The following is a 16,301-nucleotide window of genomic DNA, read 5'->3' on the forward strand; positions in this document are numbered from 1 at the left end:
GACACACCCTCGAGGGTGTCTGGACTCAAACCGTGGGGCTAAAGGATATTTTTTTTTCTAAAGATATGATTTTCTAAATCTATGAAAAAAGAGTTTGAAAAAGAACAAGGTGTGTTATGCGTGCGACCAACCGAGCTCAAGTAAATTTTCCCCAAGATACCCATACTTGTTATGTTATGTTATATGATATATAACCCTGAGAACTGCATGCTAGATTAGGGATAAGGATCTAGGGGATGCCTTTTATGCCTGGTATATGTTTTCGAGAACTACATTCTAGATTATGGCTGAGGATCTAGGAAGGATGCCTTATATGCCTGTTGTATAAGCTGCATGCCAGGACCACCTAGTCAGCAGTAGGATGGATTGGTTAGGTGATGTTTGATATGGTTACTCGATGCACGAATGCTGCTTGCTTTGTGCTATAGGGTTCCTGGCTAACTTCAACTAACTAGTGAGCGGATATGTAACAGTATCCGCAAGCTAGTTAGGGGAGGATGTTAAGGACTCCTGGTGCAGCTGATGGCGGAGAGTAGATCGGAGAGTGCCCTAGGAAAGCCTAGGATGAGAATAGCTGGAAAGGGATATTGGTTATGGGACTTGGTGAAGTCGAAGCAATCCTTGAGGAAAGTACAGATAGATGTGGAAGGTAGTATGGGCCCGTACTACTGAAAGCAGAGGATCCGTATGTCACACCCCAAAACCGATAACGGCGAAATACGTTTCGGGGTGGATGACGTAGTGTACAGTATCATCACAATTGTATAATAGTAAAAGCAAGAAACATACAACCATTTCATTTATATAGTAAGTGTATTTACAAGTGTGTTTTGTAATGTTTGACAAACACCAAAAGTAAACAAAAATAAGAGATGGGTCTTGTATCCTCCATCTTCTCCAAAAATTGCTACTGCTGTACCTGTCTATCTTTGACCTGAAGATACAAGTTATTTTGAAAAGAATATCAGCATAAAGCTGGTGAGTTCATAAGAGTTTTAGTGTGAGTACTTGTATAAAAAGCATTAGAGTCCTTATTATGAAAACTGAAGTTTTAAATCATAAATAGTGGTGAAACCTAGAAAATCCTATATTTCAGAACTATATAGTAAGTGAAAATCTTTAAGAAATATGTTGTTTCCACCTTTGAATGCCGTTTATCATAGAGGTGTAATAGTGACTCACCATTAAGTAATGTAATATAGTGAGTTATTCTTGGAGTATATAATAGTAGTGCAGCATCCTTTAGTGTTAGATACTTATTTACTTCGGGATATTACTTCATCTTTCTTTTAGTATTTTAGTGCGGTTATAGTGTCTTTCTAGTATATTCCCAATAGTGTGAGTAATAGCGAACTCCCATGACCTTCCCAGTCATGCATAGTGTAGTAGAGTAAAAGCATCCCTGGGCCTGAGTGGCTCGGACTGAAGTTATCAGTCGGGATGTAATAGCGTCTGCCCCGTATAGATCTATACATATAGTGTCGTCTTCCTGTCGGAAAACTTCGGGCATAGTGAATAGCGTATAGAGTATCCCGTAGTGGATTAGTGAGTTATCTCATGATTAGTGCTTTCTCTTGTATTATAGTGTAGTAATCTTTCGTATAACTTGTATTGTATTCTCTTATTAGTGTATTGCTTCATAATATAGAGAATTATAGTAGTGTAGAGTAATAGTGGAAACTAGGGATAGAGTCCTTAACTATACCCATTATAGTTAATTTAGTGTATGTGGTTTTAGTCAAGTAGTGATTCAGGTAATTAATGAATTAAGAAGTACTCATAATCTATACTAATATATGAGATATATAATTAAGAAATCAATGACAGTCGGATGGATAACTACTACCCTAAGTCCACAATCAAACAAGAAACAGGAAATAAGGCGAGCTATCGGTCCTAAGTCTTTCAAGTCTTACTTATATAAATATATTAGTATGATTACATTCTCATAAAGAGTTTTATTTAACAAAAGTATTGTACGAAAGGAACATTTAAAACTTGTTTGTTAATCCAAGATAGTTAACAATTGACTTATTTATAAAGCATAATGATAAATCACATGTGATTTGAACTACAGATTGTGAATCACATGTGATTAACTCTGAAATCTGAAAAATAGTTTTGTATAACTTTTCATAAACATGTATATTCAACTTGTATCTCCCCCCTAAAACATATAAAACATTTGAAAGGTTCATTAAGGGGTATGAACTCACCTGAAATCGCGGAAATCGGGTAAAAGTGTCGATTGAGCGTTTGGTACCCAATAACCTCTTGAGCACCTTCTAGGACCCTAATGTCATATGAAATATGTATTTTACGAGAAGTTAATCATCTTATGCTTTTCATTATAGTATTTGGACATTCTAGTATCGTTTTCGGGGTTTTAAGGCTTAGAAGGGGTTCCCGGGAGTGGTACAAAGTCATGAATGATTCACGGGAGGGTCCACGAGTTCACTCCCTTGGAGTTTATGGCCCAAAGGCCATCCTTTGGGAGTTTACGGCCGTAAACCCCCTAGGTTTGGCCGTAAACTCTTGTGGCACTCCAAAGTGTATGTTTAAGGTCTTATTTCACTTCCTTGATTTAGTGGTATGTGTCTTGGACTATTTTAAGGGGTTAAACATCATAATTTGTGACATTTTTGGGGAATTTACGGCCAAGACTTGTTCTTGGGCCATAAACTCTTGTAAACCCTTCAAGATGTATGTTTTATTGGTACAACAAGGTCCCATACACCTTAGATAAATTCTAGAAGGCCATATAGTGAGTTTGGGACAATTTGGCATATATTTTTGGGGAGTTTACGGCCCAAGAACACCCTTGGCCGTAAACTCTTCATTTTGTGTCCAAATGTGAAGTTAAATGGTACAACACACTTCCAAAGGCCTTAACTAAATTCCGTACAAGCACTAGGGTAGTTTAGGGACTTGTTTGACACAAATTTTTGGGTGTTTATGGCCCAAGCTTAGCCTTGGCCGTAAAATCCTCATTTTGCCATCAAATGATGTTGTTTGATGCATTTAAGCCTTCCTTGTTGTCAAGTCTAAATTGCCAAACACCCTAGATGAGTTTTTGGGACTTTAAACAAGTGTTTTTGGGGTGTTTGAGGTGTTTACGGCCTAGGCACATGCTTGGGCCGTAAACTCCTTTTTACATGTCTAATCCATGTGTTTTAGTGTCCAAACCCTTCTAGATACATGCCTTAATTAGTATACTAGCTTAGCATGAGGAAAAACTTGACATTTGGCATGATTTTGGGGGTTTACGGCCTAAGGAGCTTCTTAGGCCGTAAACTCCTTTATGGTATTTGATTCTCATGATTTTGGACTCTAAAAGTAGTAAAGTATGATTAGATTAAGTTAGGGGATGAATCCTTACGTTTGGAAGTCGGAAATTCACGGATTTGGAGTCGATTTCGGGTCTAGAGAGAGAAAGTAGTGAGAGAGAGGTGTAATTGTGGTAAAAGAGTCCAATTGAAGTGTTCAAGTGTTTTTATATGTCTCGGGTATTGTACCCGATACACGGCTACCCGATGCTAAAGTTTAACGGGGTTAAAACTTTTTACCCGGGTGAAGTGGTTGAAATAGTAATACAACTCTATTAGGTTATACTAGATTAACACGTATGAGTTATATTACTTATAATGATATTAGGACATGCATAAAATTAGATATTCGGATATTAACGATTCCAAATATTACATAAAATAACATACATTAACGTATTCCGTTAGTGAAAATGGGATTTGTAACGGGAATAGATTGAGGGTTGTCACATCATCCCCCCGTTAGGGGAATTTCGTCCCGAAATTTTAGAATTCATACATATAAGAGTTATAGTACAACTACGTGAAGAGATGGGGGTATTTGAGTTTCATTTGGTCTTCGCGTTCCCAAGTGAATTCCGGTCCTCGTTTGGCGTTCCACCGAACTTTCACAATTGGGATACGGCTTTGCTTCGTTCGTTTTACTTCTCGATCCATAATCTCAACAGGTTCTTCCACAAAGTTGAGGCTCTCATTGACCTCAATCTCGTTAAGGGGAATTACGAGCGTCTCGTCTGACAGGCATTTCTTCAAGTTAGATACGTGAAAGGTAGGGTGTATGTTGCTTAGTTCGTGAGGTAGGTTGAGTTTATAAGCTACGGGGCCGATTCTAGCGAGAATCTCAAAAGGCCCTATGTACCTTGGGTTCAACTTTCCACGCTTTCCAAAGCGTATCGTGCCCTTCCAGGGTGAGACCTTCAACATGACTCGATCTCCCACCTGGAATTCCAAGGGTTTTCTTCGTTTATCGGCGTAGCTTTTCTGTCGATCCCTAGCGACTTTAAGTCGTTCGCGTATCTGTACAATCTTCTCGGTCGTTTCTCGAATGATCTCCGGACCAGTGAGAGAGCTATCAGGAACACTTCCTTTAGCTAGTTGGGTGTCACCCACCTCAGCCCAGCACAGAGGGGATCTACACTTGCGGCCGTAGAGGGCTTCGAATGGGGCTGCCTTGATGCTCGTTTGATAACTATTATTATAAGAAAATTCCACAAGAGGTAAGTGTGTGTCCCATGACTTACCTAAGTCAATTACACAAGCTCGCAGCATATCCTCTAAGGTTTGAATCGTCCTCTCACTCTGTCCGTCGGTCTGCGGATGGTAGGCTGTACTCATGTCCAGCCTCGTCCCTAGTGCTTCTTGCAACGATTGCCAAAACCTAGAGGTGAATCTACTATCTCTGTCTGAGATAATAGAGATAGGGACGCCATGTAGTTGTACTATCTCTTTAATGTATGTTCTAGTGAGTTTCTCCATCTTGTCCGTTTCCTTGATGGGTAGGAAATGTGCGGACTTAGTCAACCTATCGACAATGACCCAAATAGTATCTAATCCACCCGTTGTCTTGGGAAGTTTGGTTATAAAGTCCATTGTGATCCGCTCCCACTTCCATTCTGGTATCTCAGGTTGTTGGAGAAGTCCTGATGGCTTTTGATATTCAACCTTGACTTTCGCGCAAGTGAGGCACTTACTCACAAATGTGGCGATCTCCGCTTTCATGTTTGGCCACCAGTATAGCTTTTTGAGATCCATATACATCTTATCTGAACCCGGGTGGATGGAGTAGCGAGTGTTATGCGCTTCCCTCATAACCAAATCTCTAAAACCTCCATGGCGTGGAGTCCAGATTCGGTCCATGAAGTAGTAGGCTCCGTCACCCTTTACCTCCAAATTTTTATCCATTCCACGTAGAGATTCTCCCAACACATTCTCGGGCTTTAAGGCTTCCAGCTGAGCCTCTTTGATCTGCGTGGAGAGATGCGAATGAATAGTCATCGTCAACGACTTGGTCTTTCGACCAGTATACTCCTTCCTGCTCAGTGCATCTGCTACTACATTGGCTTTTCCCGGGTGATATCTAATTTCACAGTCGTAATTGTTGAGTAGCTCGACCCATCGACGCTGCCTCATGTTGAGTTCTTTTTGGTTCATTATGTGTTGGAGGCTTTTATGATCAGTGTATACCACACTCTTCGTCCCATATAAGTAGTGTCTCCAGATTTTTAGTGCAAAAACAACTGCTCCTAACTCGAGGTCGTGCGTAGTGTAGTTCGCCTCATGGGTCTTTAGCTGTCTCGAGGCATATGCGATAACCTTACCCCGTTGCATCAAGACACAACCGAGCCCCTGGTTGGATGCATCACAGTATACGACAAAATATTCTGTCCCTTCGGGAAGGGATAATACTGGTGCGGTGCATAGGGCTCGCTTCAGGGTTTGGAATGCCTTCTCCTGTCTTTCCTCCCAGTCGAACGGTACTCCTTTCTGTGTCAGCATAGTGAGAGGTTTCGTAATCCGAGAAAAGTTCTGAATGAATCTACGGTAGTAGCCAGCGAGGCCTAGAAATTGACGAATTTCCGTAGGTGTCTTCGGTGCTGACCAGTTCTCAATAGCTTTAATCTTGGAGGGATCCACATGAATTCCTTCTTCACTAACCATGTGACCTAAGAATTCGACTCTTCGGATCCAGAACTCGCACTTAGAGAACTTCGCATATAACTTTTCGGATCGCAACGTTTCCAAGACTTGTCGTAGGTGATCCTTGTGTTCTTCCTCGTTCCGTGAGTAAACGAGGATATCGTCAATGAAGACGATGACGAACTGATCCAGGTATGGACGACACACTCTATTCATCAAGTCCATGAATACTGCGGGGGCATTGGTCAGTCCAAAGGGCATCACTACGAACTCAAAGTGTCCGTAGCGGGTTCGGAAAGCTGTCTTCGGAACATCTTCCTCGAGTACCCGTAACTGATGATACCCAGATCTAAGGTCAATCTTGGAGAAGTAACTTGCTCCTTGTAGTTGATCAAACAGATCGTCGATACGAGGGAGAGGGTAGCGATTTTTAACCGTGAGTTTATTGAGTTCTCTATAATCGATGCACATCCGAAACGATCCGTCTTTCTTCTTCACGAACAAGACCGGAGCTCCCTAAGGTGAGAAACTCGGTCTTATAAAGCCCTTGCTGAGCAGTTCGTTGAGTTGACCAGACAGTTCTTGCATTTCGGCGGGCGCTAAACGGTAGGGCGACTTAGCTACGGGGGTAGCTCCTGGAGTTAGGTCGATTTTGAACTCAATCTGACGTTTGAGAGGTAGGCCGGGAAGATCCTCCGGAAAGACATCAGGGAAATCGCATACTACGGGAATGTCTTTTGGATCTTTCGATTTCTGGTTAGTGTCAACGACATGGGCAAGAAAGGCGCGATACTCCTTGCGTAAGTATTTCTAAGCCTGAACACTGGAGATGATACGAAGGCTCGTACTCGGCTTATCTCCATATATCACGAGGGTTTCGTGATTTGGAAGGTTCAGGAGAATGGCTTTGTCGGAACATAGGATATCGGCGCAATGGAGACTCAACCAATCCATACCAACAATGACATCGAAATTTTTGATTGAGACTGGCATAAGATCAATTGGGAATGAGTGATCGTCTAACATAAGAGTGCACCCTATGTAGATTTCGCTAGAGCTTTCTGTTTTCCCATTAGCCATTTCTACGACGAATGTTTCTTTTAGTGGTTGAGGGATTTGTTTGAGTAAGTGTTTAAAGTTATGATTTACGAAGCTTCTTTCTGCACCACTATCAAATAAGACACAGACATAGGAGTTGTTGAGAAGAAACGTACCCGTGACTACTGTGGGATCTGCTACCGCTTCATTGTGACCGATAGCGAGTAGCCTTCTAGTTCCTCCAGCATTTGGGGTCTTTGGACAGTTTCTTTTAAAATGACCCGCCTCTCCACAGCCATAACAAGTTGGGGTCACTCCCGTACCAGGAACCTGCGTGATAGGTTTGGGAGGGGCCTTACAAAATCGGACAGTATGGCCCTTTCGACCGCAGTTGGAACACTGCAGTTCACGGCAGGGGCCGTTGTGGTGGAAAGGGCACTTGGGACACTTGGGCAAGTTTCCACTGTAAGCTTTTGGCGGGGCTGGAGCAGCTGGAGTAGTCGGGGTGGTGGCAGCATGGACCGCCACAATTTGTTGGTCCTTTGAGGAGGCTTGAATTTTCTTGCCTTTCATCTTATCCCATCGCTTCCTCTTTCTGTCAGATGAAGCGGGCGGTGCAGTGGTTGTTGTGGTTGCTGTCGCCGGAGTGGAGGGGATTTCGTGGTTGATCAGACTCTGGGCCAATTCCTTGGCGCTATCAAAAGTTGTAGGGCGTGAAGCTAGAACATTTCCTTGATACGGGGGCACTAAACCCCAGATGTACCGTTCAATCTTCTTGTTCTCTGTAGGGATCATATTGGGGCACATAGCTGCCAAGTCACAAAACCTGGCCGTATAAGCTGTTATATCGGTCCCCTTCATCTTGAGGTTCCAGAGTTCTTCCTCAAGTTTCTGAATTTCGCCCCTAGGGCAGTACTCTCCTCTCATGAGGTCCTTCAGAGTGTCCCGGCCCATAGCATTGGCTGTGACCAAGGAAAGTGAACTAACATGGCCGTTCCACCATGTCAAGGCCCTGTTGGTAAGGGTAGCGGTAGTGAACTTGATTTTGCTCTCCTCGGGGCAAGAGCACATCTCGAATACAGCTTCGGTTCTTTCGAACCATCGAGATAATGTCAGAATTCCTCCAGTACCATCGAAGAAGGTGGGTTTACAGTTCATGAAATCCTTATAAGTACATCCCTGCACTCGATGATGGACTTCACCGAACCTGGAGTTACCACCGCTCGCATCCCCAGAATTCATTTGGGCCATGGCTGCTGTCACGGCCGTAGTTACCGCTATTTGAAATAACACCGGATCGATCTGTGGAGGAGGGGGTGGTGGAGTAGGGGTTTGAGTTGCAGGTCTTCCTCTGGCGGGACGCTTTCGTGGAGGCATCCTTTACTGGAAGAAGTATAGAAATGATAGCAATAGTAAGGGCCTATTGCGAATATAAATAGAGTGTTTCGTGGACTAAATCAGCATAATCCAAGATCAAGATGAGAGTTATAGCAATAGAGAAATCAACTGCCAATATATTGGTATCCATGATGCAACGCAAGTTCATGAAAATTTGACCTAGCAATAGGTCTTACATCATACCATAGAGAAAAGGTTTGGCAATTTAGAGGTTTGACTAGAGTACTTTCAAGCTAGGAATGTTTACAGATAATAAATCTATGGAACATAGAGTGGATAGGTTAATCCATTAAAAAAAAGATAGAGGTAACTAGACGTCTTCTACTGGCAACGGTTACTTGTCGGGTGAATCCTCAGTTCTGCTAGCTGACGCATAGCTTCTTGAAGGTGTCGATCATGAGTTCTTTGGCGTGCACGAAGTTCTCTAACTTCAGCTCGGGATGCAGCCAGCTGGTGCTGCAGAGCCTCGTTAGTCCTCCTTGTCATGTCCATGGCTTCTTCGAGTTGGAGGATGCGAACTGTGTTGAGATTTGAGTTGGCATCTACTTCCACAACTCGACCTATTGCAGCTTGACCTTGCTCGACATTCCTGGCAATCCTTCGGATCATGATGGGCAGAACCTGATCTGCTGATCCACCTTCGTTTATGTTGTAGAAACTTCGGTCTCCATTGTATGGCGTGGGCTGATCCTGCTCTTCGCTCCATCTGTGCAAGGATATGGCCCACGTAGGAGTGGGGCCTTGAAATGTCGGACGGGGGTTGGGGTTTGGGACTCCAGGGGGCAGGTTATTAACTTCTGGCTCGGAGTCGGAGTTATCCGGAAAGCCTTCTGCTCAGTGATCATCCAAGGGGATTGGGTGATCATCGTCCGACTCTTCACTGAGCCATCCCCCATTACCCTGGTTTGGGTAGTACGGGTCGCCTGGAGGGTGGAAGCCAACCATGGTATCTATGCGAGAAAAGGGGAAAAGAAGGTTAATAGGCGTACTAACCTAAATTACTTATAAGACGGTCGTCATGAGTGGGACCAATACTTGCATAATGCATACTAATTACATGTGATTGGGGCAGGATAGTCCGTCGAATAAGTGACCCTAACTCTAAATCCACAACCAAACAAGGAACATGAAGTAAAGCAAAGATCATAGATTCTAAGTCTATAACGCCCTAGTCACATGTAACCGGAAAGTATCCATTTAGCAACTATTGCTCCATCAGTAACGACCCTTTTTAGTTCTCACAGATGTATGTTTTTAGAGGTACAGAATACTCCTATAGTATTCTAATGTTAACGTTATTGTGGTAGTGTTGGTAAGTTTTAGACTTGTTGCAATACCACAACCAAACTTAGGCACATGCTAGTCACTCCCAGGAAGACGTAGTTGATCAGGCTCCATCCCCCTAAATGTGACTATATGTCTCTAAACCCAATTGTGCTATCCAACAATCTTAATACTTTTGTTTGGTTCTAGGACGATACTGACTTCTGTGTTTTGTAGTGATGTGTGTATATATACTTAGGTAAATCTTTTAGATACTTAACAGTATATATTCTTGGTCAGAGTGTTTTAGTCCCGAAGTGTTTATAGTTCGTATATCTTTTATAGGTTGATATACTTGATTCACTATAAACAATGCTCTGATACCAATCTGTCACACCCCAAAACCGATAACGGCGGAATACGTTTCGGGGTGGATGACGTAGTGTACAGTATCATCACAATTGTATAATAGTAAAAGCAAGAAACATACAACCATTTCATTTATATAGTAAGTGTATTTACAAGTGTGTTTTGTAATGTTTGACAAACACCAAAAGTAAAAAAAAATAAGAGATGGGTCTTGTATCCTCCATCTTCTCCAAAAATTGCTGCTGCTGTACCTGTCTATCTTTGACCTGAAGATACAAGTTATTTTGAAAAGAATATCAGCATAAAGCTGGTGAGTTCATAAGAGTTTTAGTGTGAGTACTTGTATAAAAAGCATTAGAGTCCTTATTATGAAAACTGAAGTTTTAAATCATAAATAGTGGTGAAACCTAGAAAATCCTATATTTTCCAGAACTATATAGTAAGTGAAAATCTTTAAGAAATATGTTGTTTCCACCTTTGAATGCCGTTTATCATAGAGGTGTAATAGTGACTCACCATTATGTAATGTAATATAGTGAGTTATTCTTGGAGTATATAATAGTAGTGCAACATCCTTTAGTGTTAGATACTTATTTACTTCGGGATATTACTTCATCTTTCTTTTAGTATTTTAGTGCGGTTATAGTGTCTTTCTAGTATATTCCCAATAGTGTGAGTAATAGCGAACTCCCATGACCTTCCCAGTCATGCATAGTGTAGTAAAGTAAAAGCATCCCTGGGCCTGAGTGGCTCGGACTGAAGTTATCAGTCGGGATGTAATAGCGTCTGCCCCGTATAGATCTATACATATAGTGTCGTCTTCCTGTCGGAAAACTTCGGGCATAGTGAATAGCGTATAGAGTATCCCGTAGTGGATTAGTGAGTTATCTCATGATTAGTGCTTTCTCTTGTATTATAGTGTAGTAATCTTTCGTATAACTTGTATTGTATTCTCTTATTAGTGTATTGCTTCATAATATAGAGAATTATAGTAGTGTAGAGTAATAGTGGAAACTAGGGATAGAGTCCTTAACTATACCCATTATAGTTAATTTAGTGTATGTGGTTTTAGTCAAGTAGTGATTCAGGTAATTAATGAATTAAGAAGTACTCATAATCTGTACTAATATATGAGATATATAATTAAGAAATCAATGACAGTCGGATGGATAACTACTACCCTAAGTCCACAATCAAACAAGAAACAGGAAATAAGGCGAGCTATCAGTCCTAAGTCTTTCAAGTCTTACTTATATAAATATATTAGTATGATTACATTCTCATAAAGAGTTTTATTTAACAAAAGTATTGTACGAAAGGAACATTTAAAACTTGTTTGTTAATCCAAGATAGTTAACAATTGACTTATTTATAAAGCATAATGATAAATCACATGTGATTTGAACTACAGATTGTGAATCACATGTGATTAACTCTGAAATCTGAAAAATAGTTTTGTATAACTTTTCATAAACATGTATATTCAACTTGTATCTCCCCCCTAAAAAATATAAAACATTTGAAAGGTTCATTAAGGGGTATGAACTCACCTGAAATCGCGGAAATCGGGTAAAAGTGTCGATTGAGCGTTTGGTACCCAATAACCTCTTGAGCACCTTCTAGGACCCTAATGTCATATGAAATATGTATTTTACGAGAAGTTAATCATCTTATGCTTTTCATTATAGTATTTGGACATTCTAGTATCGTTTTCGGGGTTTTAAGGCTTAGAAGGGGTTCCCGGGAGTGGTACAAAGTCATGAATGATTCACGGGAGGGTCCACGAGTTCACTCCCTTGGAGTTTATGGCCCAAAGGCCATCCTTTGGGAGTTTACGGCCGTAAACCCCCTAGGTTTGGCCGTAAACTCTTGTGGCACTCCAAAGTGTATGTTTAAGGTCTTATTTCACTTCCTTGATTTAGTGGTATGTGTCTTGGACTATTTTAAGGGGTTAAACATCATAATTTGTGACATTTTTGGGGAGTTTACGGCCAAGACTTGTTCTTGGGCCGTAAACTCTTGTAAACCCTTCAAGATGTATGTTTTATTGGTACAACAAGGTCCCATACACCTTAGATAAATTCTAGAAGGCCATATAGTGAGTTTGGGACAATTTGGCATATATTTTTGGGGAGTTTACGGCCCAAGAACACCCTTGGCCGTAAACTCTTCATTTTGTGTCCAAATGTGAAGTTAAATGGTACAACACACTTCCAAAGGCCTTAACTAAATTCCGTACAAGCACTAGGGTAGTTTAGGGACTTGTTTGACACAAATTTTTGGGTGTTTACGGCCCAAGCTTAGCCTTGGCCATAAACTCCTCATTTTGCCATCAAATGATGTTGTTTGATGCATTTAAGCCTTCCTTGTTGTCAAGTCTAAATTGCCAAACACCCTAGATGAGTTTTTGGGACTTTAAACAAGTGTTTTTGGGGTGTTTGAGGTGTTTACGGCCTAGGCACATGCTTGGGCCATAAACTCCTTTTTACATGTCTAATCCATGTGTTTTAGTGTCCAAACTCTTATAGATACATGCCTTAATTAGTATACTAGCTTAACATGAGGAAAAACTTGACATTTGGCATGATTTTGGGGGTTTACGGCCTAAGGAGCTTCTTAGGCCGTAAACTCCTTTATGGTATTTGATTCTCATGATTTTGGACTCTAAAAGTAGTAAAGTATGATTAGATTAAGTTAGGGGATGAATCCTTACGTTTGGAAGTCGGAAATTCGCGGATTTGGAGTCGATTTCGGGTCTAGAGAGAGAAAGTAGTGAGAGAGAGGTGTAATTGTGGTAAAAGAGTCCAATTGAAGTGTTCAAGTGTTTTTATATGTCTCGAGTATTGTACCCGATACACGGCTACCCGATGCTAAAGTTTAACGGGGTTAAAACTTTTTACCCGGGTGAAGTGGTTGAAATAGTCATACAACTCTATTAGGTTAAACTAGATTAACACGTATGAGTTATATTACTTATAATGATATTAGGACATGCATAAAATTAGATATTCGGATATTAAGGATTCCAAATATTACATAAAATAACGTACGTTAACGTATTCCGTTAGTGAAAATGGGATTTGTAACGGGAATAGATTGAGGGTTGTCACACCGTACTCGAGTCAAGGCGGGCCAAGATGGAACCAGGAATCTTGGGTAATGTGTGAGACCTATTGGGGAATGTTTTGATCTTAACATTCACGTGTTTATTTTCAGTATGGTGGTCACACGACATGGAGTAGGAGGCTCAGGATCTAGGTCAGGATCGGGATCGGGCTTGGGCGTGGGATCCGAGCAGGTTGATGATGGGTTACGTGAGTTCATTGCGTTTGAGATTACAAGAGGCATCCTTGAGGTGAACCTGGTCCTCTTCGGGTCGATTAAGGAGGGGATCATTGAGATGATGGAGGATCGCCTCCGAGCATTCAAGAGTGATTTGGCGTCTGGATAGGCGAGTACGCGCACACTGTCCTTCAAGGACTTCAAAGGAAGTGGTGCGCCGGATTTTCACGGGGTGAAGGACCCTATTGCTGCATGAAGATGGATCGCATACATTGAGTTTGCGCAGTTGACGAGGTTCTGCCCGGAAGGGTCGAAGGTCCGCTTTGCGGCGGGATGTTTGAGAGACAGAGCTAGAGATTAGTGGGAGTCGGTTGGTGACTCATTTGGAGCCTCGACTGTCGAGGCTATGACCTGGTCAGACTTTGTGACCATATTCAGGGAGGAGTTCGCGCCAGCTATTGAACTTCAACAGCTGGCTAAGGAGTTTTTGGACATGAGACAGACTACGAAGACTGTGGCGGATATGACCACCAAGTTCTGGGATAGGGCTCTTTTTGTACCCCAGTATGCAGGAGATGAGGATATGGGGAGGACCCGCTATCAAGACATGTTGAGAGCCGATATCCGGGAGCACATCAGCTTCTCGGCATGCCCAACCTTGGACTCAATGATTGCGAGGGCGCGGGAGAGGGAGATCGATTTGGAGTACCTCAGGAAGAGGAAGGCCGAGACTAGGCAGGTTATAGGGGTTTCGGGGAAGAAACCCAAGGGATTCGAATCTAGGTCGAAGGGCCAACACGGTCGGACCGTTTTGGAAAATGCGGTCGGTCACACGAGGGAGCTTGTTGCACTGGGTCGGGTTCCGCCTGCTATAAGTGCGGCAAGGCTGGGCATTTTTGCAGGAATTGTACTGCCCTCTCCCCCACAATTCAGATGGCAGACCTGATTTGCTTTCATTGCAATTAAAGGGGCCAAAAAAAGGCCAAGCTAGATTGATAGCAACAACGATAATAGCGACGCCGACCCCAGCGGCAACACGGGTTACAGATCGCCGAAAGGTCAAGGTAGAGGCTCCAGTGGTGCGGAGCCGAGCATTTCAGTTGACAGCCGAGGAGGCATGCACTGCACCTAATGTGGTGACGAGTACGGTTTCTTCTCTTATTTCTTTATGTTATGTCGCCGTGATTTTGATATGTTATGTGTATGATCTGTTTAGGATCGTTCCATGTGAACGGTATACCGGTTCAGGTGTTGTTTGATTCGGGCGCTACTTGATCGTTTGTTTCTCTTGCGCTTAGCAAGAAGTTTCCTGAGTCTTTGGGCATGTTGGATCGCCCTCTAGTGGTCGAGATTGCAAACGACCGATCTATGCGAGCATTATAAGTCTTCTGGGATTGTGTTTTTAGGTTGTTCAAAGAGCGTTATCTGGTGGATTTGGTTCCCATACCGTTGAGGGGGGAACAAGGTTATTATTGGTATGGATTGGCTAAGTCCCAATGAGGCAGTGATCGATTGTGCGCAACAGTTGGTTCGGATCAGAACCCCAGGTGGGGGAGAGCTGGTGATTCAGGGCGAGAGGCAACAACGGTGACCAGCTTTATGTTCGGCAGCGAGGGCTAGGCACTACCTTCAGCAGGACTGCATAGGATACGTCGCCTATGTTATGGACACTCGGGAGGTGGGAGGGGAGATGATGAGTGATGTGCCAGTAGTCAGAGAGAGTTTTTGGATGTATTCCCCGAGGAGTTGCCCGAGATATCTCCGGAGAGGCAGGTGGAGTTCAGGATCGACCTAGTCCTTGGTGCAGCTCTGATAGCCAAGGCACCGTATCGGTTGGATCCTCCTGAGATGCAGGAGTTGTCTACATAGTTGTAGGAGATGTTAGACAAGGGATTCATTAGATTGAGCAGTTCGCCCTAGGAGACCCGATTATGTTTGTGAATAAGAATGACGGGTGGCATCGGATGTGTATAGATTATCGGGAGTTGAATAAGGTAATGGTGAAGAACCGTTACCCACTCCAAGGATTGATGATCTATTTGTCCAGTTACTGGGAGCATCTTGGTTCTCCAAGATTGATTTGCGTTCGGGGTATCATCAGATGAGGGTCAGAGAGGAAGATGTACAGAAGACTGCTTTTCGGACACATGATGGCCACTTTGAGTTCCTGGTGATGCCCTTCAGGCTCACCAATACTCCTGTTGCATTCATGGATCTCATGAACCGCGTGTGCAGAACAATGTTTGATCGGTCTGTGATATTTTTCATCGATGACATCTTGGTTTATTCCAAGACTCGAGAGTTGCGTGAGGAGCACTTGCGAGAGGTTTTGAATACCTTGAGGAAGGAGAGCTTGTATGCTTAAGTTCTCCAAGTGTGAGCTCTGGTTGTGTGAGGTGCAATTTCTTGGGCACCTTGTCAACAGAACGATATATCAGCTGATCCGGCCAAGGTATAGGCCATGATGAGGTGGAAGGTCCCGAAGTCTCCATCTAAGATTCGGAGCTTCCTGGGGCTGGCAGGCTACTATCAAAGATTCATTCTGGACTTCTCCAAGATAGCCGTATCTCTGACCAGGCTGAAAAGGAAAGCCGTGGTCGTCTGCTAGGGGCCTGAGCAGCAGACTACATTTGAGACATTGAGACAGAGATTGTGCGAGGCGCCAATCTTAGCCCTTCCAGAGGGCATGGAGGATTTTTTTGTGTACTGAGACGCGTCCATCTCGGGTTTGGGCGCATTTTAGATGCAGAGAGGGAATGTCATTGCTTACGCTTCAAGGCAGCATAAGCCTCACGAAGCGAACTACCCAACGCATGATTTGGAGCTAGGGGTGGTTGCTTTTGCCCTAAAGATTTAACATCATTACCTCTATGGGGTTCGTTGTACCATTTACATGGACCACAAGAGCCTGAGGTATCTCATGGACAAACTGAATCTGAACATGAGGCAACATCAGTGGTTGGATGTGGTGATGGATTATGATTGTGA

Source organism: Lactuca saligna, chromosome 8 (genome assembly GCF_052625555.1).
Source record: "Lactuca saligna cultivar CGN05327 chromosome 8, ASM5262555v1, whole genome shotgun sequence".
Taxonomy (NCBI): domain Eukaryota; kingdom Viridiplantae; phylum Streptophyta; class Magnoliopsida; order Asterales; family Asteraceae; genus Lactuca; species Lactuca saligna.